The sequence below is a fragment of the Lactuca saligna genome, chromosome 8, assembly GCF_052625555.1.
Source record: "Lactuca saligna cultivar CGN05327 chromosome 8, ASM5262555v1, whole genome shotgun sequence".
NCBI lineage: Eukaryota > Viridiplantae > Streptophyta > Magnoliopsida > Asterales > Asteraceae > Lactuca > Lactuca saligna.
This window is the reverse complement of record NC_136424.1, coordinates 71136439-71151353: the sequence shown is the minus strand read 5'-3', so window position 1 is coordinate 71151353 and position 14915 is coordinate 71136439. Positions and strand designations below refer to the sequence as shown.

General features: G+C 43.1%; 1 non-coding gene across 1 annotated transcript; it reads left to right on the top strand.

The window, feature by feature from the left end:
* Positions 1–8657: 8657 nt before the first annotated feature.
* On the top strand, positions 8658–8760 carry LOC145013517 (small nucleolar RNA R71). The gene has a single exon (XR_013665071.1). It is a non-coding gene; the product is annotated as a small nucleolar RNA R71 (small nucleolar RNA).
* The last annotated feature ends 6155 nt before the right edge of the window (positions 8761–14915 follow it).

Below are 14915 nucleotides of genomic sequence, written 5' to 3'. Positions count from 1 at the left end.
TTTGAGCTCAAAAAGACATAAAACAAGCTCCTATGGTGCATGGAACCTTTCATGGGTGCAAAAGCAACCTGAATCTGCCTAGTGACTCCTTTAATTATGTGATTCAAAAGCTTTAACCCTCAACCATGTTTGGAAACATGGTTGGCCACCAAAAATGGCTTATAAAAGCCCTAAATCTCCCCAAAGAGGGATCTGACAAATGAATGAGCAAGGTTACAACTTTTTACCTTTAATGAGCTTTAGAAGGTGCACAAACTCGGGTTCCCTTGGTCTCTACTTGCTTCCTTAAGCTTTTCTCCTTCCTTATTAAGACCACAAGCACCAAAATCCACCAACAAGGCTTCGATTGCTTCAATAATGACTAGGGTTTCAATGACAAGTGTTCTGGGAACATAAGTGTTGTTTTGGTCGACATAACATTGTTTAAATATGGTGCAAACCCTTGGATTAGGTTTTTGTCCAGACAGCGTCTACTCATCGAGTCCGGGACCCAACTCACCGAGTCCATCGCTTAAATCTCGCATCCCATCTTACTTCTACTCGGCGAGTTGGTCCTTCAGCTCGCCGAGTCCAAGGTCAAAAATGCAAAATACTTAGATAAAAATAAAAAGAAATGCGTACCAAGAACCAGGTGCTACAAATCCCTGTCACTTATTTTAGACTTCGTCCTCGAAGTATGCTGCTCGTTCCTGAAACAGCTCTAGTTAGTGCTCCATCATCTCGTCCACCGGCTCCCAAGTCCATTCCGAGCCCTTCCGGTACTGCCATTGCACCTTCACAAGTTCCACTCTCTTGTTCCTCAGATCCTTCGACTTCCGGTAGAGGATCTCCACAGGTCACTCAATGTAGTTCAGGCTGCCATCAACATGAATGTCCTACAAGGGCACCACTTCCGAGTCGTCTACCAGGCACTTTCGTAGCTGGGAAACATGGAAAGTGATGTGGATCTAACTGAGTTCGGCTGGTAGATCCATCCTATACGCCACCTTGCCCACCTGGGCTATAACCCTAAACGGTCCAATGTACCTAGGTCCCAACTTGCCCCATTTCCTTAATCGGATAACACCCTTCCATGGCGACACCTTCATGAGAACCATATCCTCGGCCCGGAATTCCAAGTCTGATCGGCGCTTATCGGCATAACTTTTCTGCCGACTCTAAGCAGTCTGAAGCCTGCTCCGGACTTGCTGAATCCTCTCTGTCGTCTTGAGCACTACTTAAGTGCTCCCCATTACCCTCTGGCCAACCTCGCCTCAACATATTGGGGTCCTGCACTTCCTCCTATACAACATCTCGAAAGGAGGATGATCGATACTCACGTGATAACTATTATAATAGGAGAACTCCGCCAAAGGGAGGTAGGTATCTCAACTACCTCCGAAGTCTAACACGCATGCTCGCAGCATATCCTCTAGATTCTGGATGGTCCGCTCGCTCTGACCATCCGTCTGAGGGTGAAAGGTGGTGATAAAATGCAGACGAGTACCCAGCTCATCGTGAAACTCCTTCCAAAACGTGGAAGTGAACCGCACATCTCTGTCTGAAATCACCGACACTGGCACCCCGTTTCGTGCCACCACCTTCCTGATATAGATGTCGGCCAACTTCTCGGCCAAGAGGCCCTCATGAATGGGAATAAAATGGGTGCTCTTGGTCAATCGATTGATGATGACCCAAATCGAATCCACCCTTCACGCGGTCCTGGGAAGCTTTGTGATAAAATCCATTATGATGTCCTCCCATTTCCACAGCGGAATGTCCAACGGCTGCATCTTGTCGTGTGACCTATGGTGCTTGGCCTTGACCTTCCTGCAGGTCAAGCACCGCTCCATTTACCATGCTACATCTCGTTTCATGCGGGGCCACCAATAGTCCATGCGAAGATGTTGGATTAGTGTCTAAGGCTGTAACCATATTTGGTAAGTACTTGACCCGGTTATGCATGGTTGTTTTGGGTTGCCTTCACTAAAGCAACTTAACTGGAGAAATAGTTGAAGAGAGAGGTTATTATGACTTATTAATATGTTATAAGAATAATATATTAAAGGAGAAATCATATTTGTTTAATTAATATTGGTCAATAATTAATTAGGAATTAATTTTGTGATCAAGTGTAATTAATTAAACTAGAGGGGCTTAATTGTAATTATGTGATAGTTGCAAAGTAGGGCAATGATTATCCTTGTTAAAGGGTGGACGAATTCAAGGATAAGGATATCCTTAAAATCGTCCAAGGTCCAAGGGATAAGGGCTTTTCAAGGCTTATCATATGGTTGCTTGGTGGGCAAGTAATTAGATAAGGATAAGGACTGAAACCCTAATCCTAACCCTATATAAAGACCCCTAGGCCTTCCAAAATCATCCCACCTATTCTCTGGAGATACCCAGGCCGATTTCTATTCCTCCTCTCTCTCTCTCTCTCTATAGTTTCTCTAATTGCTTGTGGTGTTTGTGAGCCATTAGAGGCATTACATTTGTGGTGCTTGCTTTCAAGACAAAGGGTTTGGAGATTTGAGTTGTTATTACAATATAACAACAAGAGGTATGTGATCTATCCTTTTATGTGAATTTCGAAAAATAGCATTGTACATTGGGGTTTTATTCCTGTGTTCATAATGTTGAATATCTAATAGTGAAGACATAGATCCAAAGCTAGGGTTGCATGTACACATAGGATTGTTTGTATAAAACCCATCAGAAGATCCCTATACATCTTCATCGCCCCAGGATGAATGGAGAATCGAGATTTGTGCGCCTCCTCAATCAGAACCTGGCGCACACCCCCGTGGTACGACAACCACACCCTAGGGTGTAGTGTCAATAGCCCTCGGTTGTCATAGTCGAAGGAGGAAACCTGCCCCACAATCTGCTCGCTCCACTGATGTTCCTCCTTCATGGCCTCCTGTTGGGCCTCCTGAATCTGCTCCAAAAGCGGAGTCACGACTTTCATCCTCAGATAGATATCCTTGATCGGCGCTTCCTTGCGGCTAAGCGCGTCGGCCACCACATTGGCCTTTCCCGGATGGTAAAGGATCTCACAATCGTAATCCTTTACCACATCAAGCCACCGACGATGCCTTGTATTCATATTTGGTTGGTCCATGAGATACCTCAGGCTATTGTGGTCCATGTAAATCGTACAACGAACCCCATAGAGGTAATGACGCCAAATCTTGAGGGCGCACACAACAGCCCCCAGCTCCAAATCTTGCGTTGGGTAATTCGCCTCGTGAGGCTTTAGCTGCTTTGAAGTGTAAGCAATGACATGCCCTCTCTGCATCAATACTACGCCCAAACCCGAGATGGATGCATCACAGTACACAATGAAATTCTCCATGCCCTCTGGCAGGGCTAAGATTGGTGCCTCCCACAATCTCTGCCTCAATGTGTCGAATGCAGCCTGCTGCTCAGGCACCCCAACAAAAGACCATGGCCTTCCTCGTTAGCCTGTTCAGGGGTACGACTATCTTGGAGAAATCCTGGATGAATCTCCGATAGTAGCCAGCTAATCCTAGGAAACTCCAAATCTCAGATGGAGGCCTCAGAACCTCCCATCTCATCATGCCTCCACTTTGCCCGTATCTACCGAAATCCCTTTTTGGTTGACAAGGTGCCCAAGAAACTGCACCTCGCGCAACCAGAACTCACACTTGGAGAACTTAGCATACAAGTTCTTCCTTCTCAAAGTCTCCAGAACCTCTCGTAGATGGTCCACATGCTCCTCTTGCGTCTTGGAATAGACCAAGATGTCATCGATGAAAACTATCACAGATCGATTCAACATCGGTCTACACACGCGGTTCATGAGATCCATGAAAGCGGCGGGAGATATTTGTCAGCCCACAAGGCATCACCACTAACTCATAGTGGCCATAACGTGTTCGGAATGTTGTCTTCTGTACATCCTCCTCTCTGACCATCATCTGATGATATCCTTAGCCCATATCAATCTTGGAGAAACAAGATGCTCCCTGTAATTGGTCAAAGAGGTCATCAATCCTTGGGAGTGGGTAACGGTTCTTCACCGTTACCTTAATCAGCTCCCGATAATCTATACACATCTGATGCGACCCATCCTTCTTCTTCACAAAAAAAAATCGGGGTTCCCCAGGGTGAACTGATCGGTCTAATGAATCCCTTGTCTAATAGCTTCTACAGCTATGTAGACAACTCCTGCATCTCAGGAGGAGCCAACTAATACGGTGCTTTGGCTATCGGAGCCGCACCAGGGACCAGGTCAATTCTGAATTCCACCTGCCTCTTTGGAGGTACCTCGGGCAACTCCTCGGGGAATACGTCCTCAAACTCCTATACTACGGGCACATCTCCCACCATCACCTACCCGCCTCCCGGGTATCCATAGCATAGGCGACATAACCTGCACAACCGTGGTGAAGGTAGCGCCTAGCCCTCGCTGCTGAACATAAAGCTGGTCCTCGTTGTGGCCTTTCGCCCTGAACCACCAGCTCTCACCCATTAGGGGTCCTAATCCGCACTGACTGCTGCGCGCAGTCGATCACTGCCCCATTGGGGCTCAGCCAGTCCATACCAATAATGACCTTGTTCCCCCGCAAAGGTATGGGAACCAAGTCCACCAATTAACGTTCCTCGAACAACCTCAAAACAAAATCCCGGTAGACCTATGACTCTCGTACCGACCGGTCATCCGCAATCTCGACCTCTAGAGGGCAATCCAACATGCCTGAAGATTCCAAAAACTTCTTGTTAAGCGCAAGAGAAACAAATGATCGAGTGGCACCTGAATCAAACAACACCTGAACTGGGATACCGTTCACATGGAACGATCTTAAGCAAGGCACATAATATATCAAAATCACAGCAACATAACATAAAAGCATAAAATAAGAAATCATGCCCGTCACCACATCGGGTGCAACGCGTGCCTCCTCGACTGTCAGCTAAGATGCTTGGCTCCGAACAACTAGAGCCTCCAACTTGGCCTTTCGGCCATCCACAACCCATGTTGCCGCTGGAGTCGGCGCCACCGCCAGCGTCGTTGCTGCTGCTATCAATCTAGGGCAATTGGCCTTTTTATGGCCCTTCTGATTGCAAGGAAACTAAATCAGGTCAGATATCTGAATCGTAGGAGTACGGGCAGTACAATCTCTGCCAAAATGTCCAACCTTGCCGCACTTATAGCAGCTTGAACCCGAACCAATGCGATAAGCTCCCTCGTGTGACCGACCGCATTTCCCACAACGATCCCGCCCTAAACGGCCTTTAGGCCTACCATCGGATCCCTTGGGCTTCTTCCCCGAAGCCCCCATCTTCAGCCCCTCTGCAGACTTCCTCTTCCGGATGTGCTCCAGATCAATCTCCTTTTCCCTAGCCATGGGAATCATGGAATCCAGGGTAGGGCAAGCTGAGAAACTAACATGCTCTCGGATGTCAGATTGTAGCATGTCATGGTAGCAGGTCCTCTTCATGTCCTCATCACCCGCATACTGGGGCACCAGCAATGCCCTCTCCCGGAACTTGGCGGTGATCTCCGCCACAGTCTCCGTAGTCTTTCTCATATCCAAGAACTCCGTGGCCAACTGCTGAATCTCCACAACTAGCGCAAACTCCACCCTGAATATGGTCACAATGTATGACCAGGTCATAACCTCAACAACCGAGGCTCCTAGAGAGTCATCAACCGACTCCCACCAATCTATGGCCCTGTCTCTCGAACACCCTGTAGCGAAACGGACCTTCGACCCTTCCGGGCAGAAGCTCGTCAACTGCACAGACTCGATGTCTGCAATCCATCTCCTAGCAGCAATGGGGTCCTTCACCCCATGGAAATCTGGCACACTACTCCCTCTGAAGTCCTTAAAGGACAGTGTGCGTGGCCCCGACTGGCTGGTCGCCAAGTCATTCCTGAATTCCCTGAGGCGACCCTCCATCAGCGTAATGATCCCTTCCTTGATCGACTCGAAGATAACCGACATCACATCAAGGTTACCCCTCGTGATCTTGTACACGATGAACTCGCGTAACCCATCATCCACATGCTCGGATCTTGTGCCCGAGCCTGATCCCGACCCGGATCCTGAACCTCCTGGTCCATGTCGCGTGACCACCATTTTGAAAATAAACATACGATTGTCAGGGTTACATATACCTTTTAGAGGTCTCACACACTTTCCAAGTTTCCAGGTTCCATCTAGGCCCTCCTTGATTCGAGTACGGGTCCTCTACTTTCCGTAGTACGGGCCCATACTACCTTCCACATCTACCCGTACTTTCCTCAAGGATTTCTTCGACTTCACCAAGTCCCTTTTTCCGATACCCTTTCCAATGACCTCGTCCTAGGATTCCCTAGGGCACTCTCCGACCTACTCTCCGCTATCAGCTGCACTAGGAGTCCCAATCACCTCCCCATAACTAGCTTGCGAATACTGTTACATATCCGCTCCTTAGTTAGTTGGAGTTGGCTCGAACCCCCATAGTACAAAGCAAGCAACATTCGTGCATTGAGTAACCAAACCAGGCATAACCTACATAGGCCATCCTACTACTGACTAAACAGTCCTAGCATATAGCTCATACAATAGGCACATAAGGCATCCTTCCTAGATCCTTAGCCCTAACTAGCATGCAATTCTCAGAATCATATATCAGGCACACAAGGAATCCTCCTAGATCCTTATTCCTATTCTAGCATGCAGTTTTCTGAATCAAAACCATATAACATAACATAGTAAGTATCGGTATCTTGGGGAAAACTTACTTGAGCCCAGCCGGTCGCATGCATCACACACTTCGTCTTTCTTAAAATCCTTCCATTTAGATTTTAGAAAACCATTTTCCTTGTAAAAATCTTTTAGTCCCTAAGTTTGAGTCCAGACACCCGAGGGTGTGTCCGAATCCCTCAAACCAGGGCTCTGATACCAACTTGTAACATCCTAAAATTCAAGCCTGAAAATTTCATTTTAAGTTAAAAATTCCATAAACATTTTTACCAAAATATTGTCAAATAAACATCATGTCACAAAATCATATTATTGTGTCCCAAACCATAACGTCAAAAGTAATACAAATCAGAGTATAGTCCTAAAAACTCCATGCGGAAACTATGAGTGTGTGTGTGATGCGCTGCTACACCGCTGGCTCCTTCCCCTTCGACGAATAGGTACCTGAAACCAAAACCAAAACTATAAGCACAATGCTTAGAGAGTTCCCCCATCATACCACATACCATATAATATCGTCGGTATCTTTCAACCGGTAACCCTCATCGGTATCTTTCAACCGGTAACCTTCATCGGTATCTTTCAACCGGTAACCTTCATCGGTATCTTTCGACCGGTAACCATCATTGGTATCTTTCAATTGGTAATCAACATCGGTATCTTTCAACCTGTATCCGTCATCGGTATCTTTCAACCGGTAACTGGGGACTATTTCACCCCTACCACTAGCATACAATCAACATATATAAACATACAGTCAGGCATACCTGGGTACTGACTACAGATGCACAAAACCTGAATCCGATCCGATCCGGTTTCGATTACGTCATCTAGAATCCGATCCGGTCAAAATCCGATCCGAATCCTGCCAAAATCCGATCCGGATCCGGTCAAAATCCGAATCCAATTCTAATCCGGTTTAAACCGATTTTAGTGGGTTTTAAGCGAATTTTGGGGCGGATTTGGATCCGGCTTTTAGCAAATCCGGTTTATGATCCGATATCAAATCCGATCTGAAGTGTAGGATTAGGATCCGATTAAAAATCCGGTTTTGAATCCGATTCGATCTGGTTTGGTCAAAACTGGTTTTGACCCAATCCGGTTTTGGATTGGATCCGGTTTCGAATAGTGAAACCGGTTTTTGTGTGCATCTCTAGTACTGACCTACCCTTGGGTCCTAAGGACTACAGTTAGGGAAAATAATCCCTACTATACACATAACATATCATCCAGATAAATCTCATAACCAACACATAACCAGACCAAGATAATTATCACAAAGACCATTATCTTCTAAATAACCCATTATCTTCTAACCATCACATAACCGGGACCCGACTCGCCGAGTCCATCGCTTAAATCCTGCGTCCCATCTCACTTCTACTCGGCGAGTTGGTCCTTCAACTCGCCGAGTCCAAGGCCAAAAATGCAAAATACTTAGATAAAAATAAAAGGAAATGCGTACCAAGAACCAGGTGCTACACTCTTCCAGTTTGTCTATATTTCTCATCTTTCTGTTTCGTGTACTCTTCATAAGGTAACCATTCATTCTTAGGTTTTCTCCAATCTTCATCAAACTTGTCACCACTTGAATAGAACACTTGCGCCTTCTTATTCCCATTTTCATCAAAATCATAATCCATGGTCAACTGTGGACCACCACAATTGTCACAACCAACTCTTATGGCATAAATTGATTGATCTAACTTTTTCATTTGCTTATCCATATAGTCTAGCTTAGCTATGATTATAGCCATATTCACCTTCCCTTCATCTCATTTTCCTCTTGTAACATGATCTCATGGATTGTGGTGCTTTCGTGAGTGCTTCACAAACTCCTCAATCAATTCTTTAATATTTACAGGCTTCCTCTTTGTCATAGTCCCTTGTGAGTCAAGAAGTTGTCTAGTAGTTACATTCACTCCAACATAGAAGATGAAAACTTCTTGTTGAACATTCAAGTAATGTTGAGGTCAACTTCTTAGCAAGACCTTGTATCTCTCCTAAGCTTCATAGAATGACTCTCCCACCTCTTGTTAGAAGTTAGCTCTTTTTTTAGCTTTGAGATCTTCGAAGGTGGACTAAATTGCTTAATGAAAGCATCATGAAGATTAGCCCATGTAGTGATGGATTCGGGTGAAATAGATTTCAACCACACCTTAGCTTCATCGGTAAAGGTGACTAAAAGCATCCTTAGTAAAATTGATTCCCTTGGCACATTAGGAACATGAAAGTAGTTTCCAATGTCCTTGACCTCATCAATGTGCTTAAAAGAATCTTCATACTCTTTCTTGGTGAAGGGTATTTCCTTGAGCATGGATAGAATGTGTCATATAACCTCAAAAAGTCTATCGACTGGTATCTCAGGTGGAACTAGACCTAGTCCATATTCTTCATGTATCCTCTTCTTATAGTCTCTGATCGTCATTCTTGCAATGTTTGCTATCTCTTCAACCTCAACTTTTATCTCTTCCTCGTCTGAACTTCCTTTGGTAGATGACTCTGGATTGTATCCAATTCCCTTTTTATCAGACGTCCTCTCTAAGCTTCAAACCCTCTATCCGATTGAAATGTGCTTGATAACTCGTTGTCTTTCTTGTCTTTCTTATAACATCCAGATTTCCAAGTATATTATTTTATTCTTTGATTTTGAGTTTGGGGAGGAACTCAGTGAGTTGATGCTTAGAGCCGCCGAGTAGGACCGTCGATTCTTATCCGGATTGGTGACCGGACTCGGCGAGTCCACACTGTTAAGTGAAACCTTAATTTCTCAGGTTTGGGATTTATTTAAAGGCTCTTATAGCCTTCAGTTGCGGCTACCAGACCCTTGAGAAAAACCCTAAGAGAGCTAGAACGTTTGTGAGGGAAAAGACGCCATTTTTGATCCTTGTGTTGGTGTTCTTGCAAGAAGAAGGTGACCAAGGCAAGAAGGAGCTGAAGAGGGTGCTATTCTGTAGATTTCAGAGCCCATGGACTTCATATTTGAGGTATAGATTCGATCCTTCTTCAGTTTTGGTGTTAACCTTTGGAGTTAGGGTTTTCTAGACCCTTTAGAGGCTTGATTCATCAATCATCAAGACTGCCCAAGGTGTGTTTCCCTTGGGCATTCTTGCTTGAAGTGCCCCTATTCGTTACATTCGTAACACACCTTTTTGTTGAAAATACATTCATCGGCGTAGTGCCCATGTTTTCCACACTTGAAACATGTCACCTCCGCGCCACATTTTCCCGAGTGCTTCTTCTTGCACTTATCGCACCACCTTGCTTCATCTCTTCCTCCTCCTCCAGACTTCGAGAATTTTATTTTCTCATTAGAACCTGAAGTTCCTTCCAACTTTCTCTTCTCGCCAACTTCAACCTTGTTGGCGGTTCTCCCCTTGATCATATTCTCAACAGACTTGGCAACCCAAATAGCTGCCTCTAGAGTAGGTGCCTGACGCACTAGCACCGCATACTCCCATGGGAGTCCCTTTGCGTACCGGTCAACTTTTGTCAGCTCGTCTGGGACGATGCGCAAAGCAAACTCCATCTTGTCTATGAAGGCATTAGTGTATTCATCCACTGACACGTTGCCTTTCTTCAATATCAGAAATTTGTTCTCCAACTCTAGCAGGTTTTGGGCCGAGCAGAACTTGCGCTTGAATTGCACCAAGAACTCTACCCAGGTCAGTTGCAGTGGCTCATTAGGATTAGGATCTTCCCCAGAGTGTTCCACCAATGAACAGCCTCACCCTTGAACTAACGTACTGCGAAAGTGGTCTGCAACTTGCCTATGCAACCACACGTCATGAAGGCTAGCTCCATTTCCGATATCCAATCCATAACTCCGATCGGATCCTCCTTTCCAGTGAAGGTCGATGGTTTGAAAGTCAGAAAATCCTTATACTTGCATCCTATTCCATCATTCCTTCCATTCTGGTTGTTTTGCTTAACTATCGGTGGGTTGGCTTGACCAACAGATCCACTGAAGTTTCCTCCTTCTGAGTGCCCTTCATTTAATTCAGGTTCTTCCACTTGAATTGACAGTTCTTCACGATTCTGTTGAAGCAACCACCTGGTCTCCTCCATCTGATGATCCAACATCGTTTGAATCATCATTTGTACACCAACCATCATTATTGGCTCGGGTGCAACAGCTACAATAGGTATTTGTTCAATCATTGGTGGTTGATTCCTGTTTTCATTTGCATTTCCAACTCCACTTCTGGTTCTTACCATTTTTGATCTACACATCGAATATGGTGAATTCAGATCCTCAATCACGATAGATAATTAAGTCATCCTTATCACTCCAAAACGTTTGCATGCTCTTTCTAATATCGTAATCATATGCTTAGAATCCTACACACATAAGGTTTCCAGATCCGATCGGCAACAGACCATAGATCCGAACAAATAATATCATATATGGAAAACATATAACATTTAGCACATAAAAGCATTTTAGGCATCATTCCTAAAATATACTAGTGCTCGTGTCAATTTAGGTGTACTACCTAACATATTTTAGACACACTCCTCACGATCATTACTTAGCATTCTAAGTTTAAGTATAGAAATTTCCTACAAAATGCCTAGTTCGCTTAAACTAATGCTCTGATACCAACTGTGACATCCCCAATTTCACGGCCACAAAAGACCAATTTGTTTATGCTTTGTTTTTAAAATAAAAGTAATCTTTTAAAGAAAATAGTTGTGAAATTTGTTCCCAAAATATGATAAAGATTTATCAAAGCATTTCTTTAAAGAAATGTATTTTCATTATACAACAAAATCCTGGGATGTCATGTTCTGATACAGACACATAAGAATAAACAAAACTTACATTATTTACACTAAAGATTTTACATCTCCTTTAATCTCTTCGTGAAATATATCTTCGTATCGATACCTGTGATATAAAGAAAACTGAGTGGGTCAGGCTTGGGAGACTGGTGAGCATATAGGATTTTCAACCCACAATCATATAATTATTATATTCAACCATCAAACAATCAACCTAATTACCCATCCCCATTATCTTCTTTATTTCTTAGGATTTTCCCCTAAGAATTCAACTACCCGCCATTCATTCATTCATAAGGATTGACCTAAGGAATTGGCACAAAATCTATTGCTACAGAAGGCGCATCTACCAACATCATCCTTTAAGCGCCTCTGCCAGGATTACGTCATACATTATGAGGTGCGACTGCCAGGTTTATGACATTCTCTTTTGGGCGCATCTGCCGACATTATCCTATAAGCGCATCTGCCAGGATTATCCTATAAGCACATCTGCTAGTATTATGACATTCTCTATTTGGTGCATCTACCAATATTATTCTCAAGCGCATCTGCTAGTATTATGACATTCTCTACTTGGTGCATCTACCAATATTATTCTTTAAGCATCTTACATACCTCGTCATTTACCTCATCATTTTATCACATACCAACTATCTTATCTACCCATGTTCTACCCAACATATTAGTAGATATAAAATACATATACAGTTTAACTCATTTAAAAACTATATAAAACATCAATTGCACACTCATCTCAAATAAGCAAACAATGTATAAACACATAACACGTATTTCATAGCAAATACTTCATATCTATGTGGTAGAAGAAAGTAACTATACACTCACACATATAAACAACAATATATATAAAAGCATAACACGTATTTCATATCCAATACTTAATATTTATGTGTTAGAAGAAAGTAACCACATACTCACGTGATCAGAAGATGATCGGACAACACTACAGCTTGTAGAAGTAGTATTCTTCGGAAGATCTGGAAGATCTTCACAAAAACCGGGCTTCTCGCGGGTAGAGCTTCGGCTCGGGAATCTCATTTCTCGGGATCTTCGGGCTTTGGGACTTGATTCGGGGCCGGAGATGAACACCTGGTCTTCGGGGGGTTAACACAGGGCTTAGAGAGAGTATCAGGAGTAGGAGAGTAAGAGATGAGCAACCAAAATCGACTGACCCTTGAATTCTATTTATAGGAAAAAATGCTAAACTCACCTCGTAAGTTTTTAATTCTCACCTCGTGAGTTTCTAACATTCACCTCGTGAGCTCGATACGCCATTGCGTTCATCATGGCCACTTGCCCTGGAAGATGTCCATCATCTACTCACCTTGTGAGCCACTTAATGCTCACCTCGTGAACTGGCTCAGCCTTCGGGTTCACGCCCCGAACTTCAGAAATTCATAACTTTCGCATACGAGCTCCGTTTATGACGTTCTTTATATCCACGCGTAGGTGAGATTATGCTCTACAACTCTCATTTAGACTCCATTGGCTAATTTTGACTTCATTTTTTAAATATATTATAAATATATTATTTTTAGTAGGTCGTGACAGGAAAACTCCGTCATAAACTCATAACTCCTTCGTCTGATGTCCGTTTTCGTCTGTCTTTTTACTGTTGCACTACCATTGAAGAGATATTTGATTCTAGTTTAGATTGTTTCGGCTAAATATCGCTCGATCTTATATTCGAACTTCGGGTTGTACACTGCTAAGCCGAAACTTCGAAAAATCATAACTTCCTCATACGAAGTCATATTTGGGCGTTCTTTTCATGCACGCTCTTGGTCTAACGTATTCTATGACTTTTGTTTAGATTGCTAAATCCAAATATCTCTCTATCGTAAATTCACTATTTACATCGCGATGTGTCATGTCGGTTTTGTCACGAAACTTCGACGGGTCATAATTTATTCGTTATAACTCGGATTTCAACGTTCTTTATTTGTACGGAATCCTTATAACATATGCTACAACTTAGTTAAGATTGTTCATTCTAAATAATCTTCTATCAAAAAGTCATTTTTGACGTTTAACATCTCTAAATTGACTAGCCTGGATCTACAGGCGTTACACTGCATACCATGGGTCTTAGGGTAGTCATGTGGGGACGTCTCCGAATAAAGTGGGTTCTTAGGATGCTGTGGCTGTAGCAAGTGTGATTGGAAGCCGTGGAGTGTTCCGACAGCCTTCAAGGGTCTTACTGCTTTAGTGTTGGTTAGTTTTGGAAACACTCACAGTGGTAAGTATTAGTTGCCAACAAGATTGTGTTGGGTTATGAGCATTCTAACACTCCTATGGTGTACATGCAACCCTATAAACCTTGGATCTATGTTTTCTCTATTATACATGCAAATAAGAACTTTCCAAGGCTTTAATCCTAGCTAGCATATCATGAAGATCTCATACTACAAAGTACTAGTTAGATGACATACCTTTTGATGTAACTTGATGTCTTCAAGCTTTAAGAGCTTAGCCCCAATAGTGTGGAAGCCTCAAGTGGAATCACAAATCACCAAAAACACCTTGGAAGACTTTAGAGAATATGGATACTTGGTTCTCTCTAGTGAAATCGGCTAGCCCTTTTTAGTGTACCACACTAGTGCCCATTTCACCAACCAAGGACATCTTTATATAGTGTGGAGGATTAGGGTTAAACCCTAATACCCATGACCTTTTATTCCTAGGATCCATGGGTTAAACACTCCATGGACTATCCATGAAAGCTTAGCCCAACCTAAATGAACTTGGCCCATTCCATATATATAAGAGTCCATATTTAATTAGTTCCTTTTGATCACTTAATTAATTATAAATTAATTCTTGATCAATACTAATTAAATAATATGATTCCATAATAATATATTAGAACTTATAATATATTAATATGTAATCATAAACATACTATTCTCAAAAGATTATCCATATAAATTGTGTCGGTGAAGTGCAACCCAAATGGACCATGCCGGGTCGGGTCAAGTACATACCAAATATAATTATGGACTTAGACATTAATCCAACAGTCTCCCACTTGGATAAGTCTAAAACTATTATTGTGTATGACTTCAAACCTAACTGGCAATCATAGCTCTTAAAGCCGCTGTCGAACTCTGATCTTGTCAACGAACTTGTCCATTAGATAAGGGATCATATATTCCTCCATTCTAGATATCATATGGACTGAGACATGGATTATAATCATTCTCTCTGTCCATTTGTTGTTTCCCGATTTCCGATTTATGACGACTGACTAATTGAACAAATCAAATTAGTCCTGGCTCGGCCGAGCACTTCCATTTGTCATCATCAAATCATCAAGGGGCCCACAGATATCGCTTTTATCCCGAAGGTAAAAGGAATGGATAAACTTCGACTCATATGGCTTGTTCTACTACTTGTTGAATCATACAC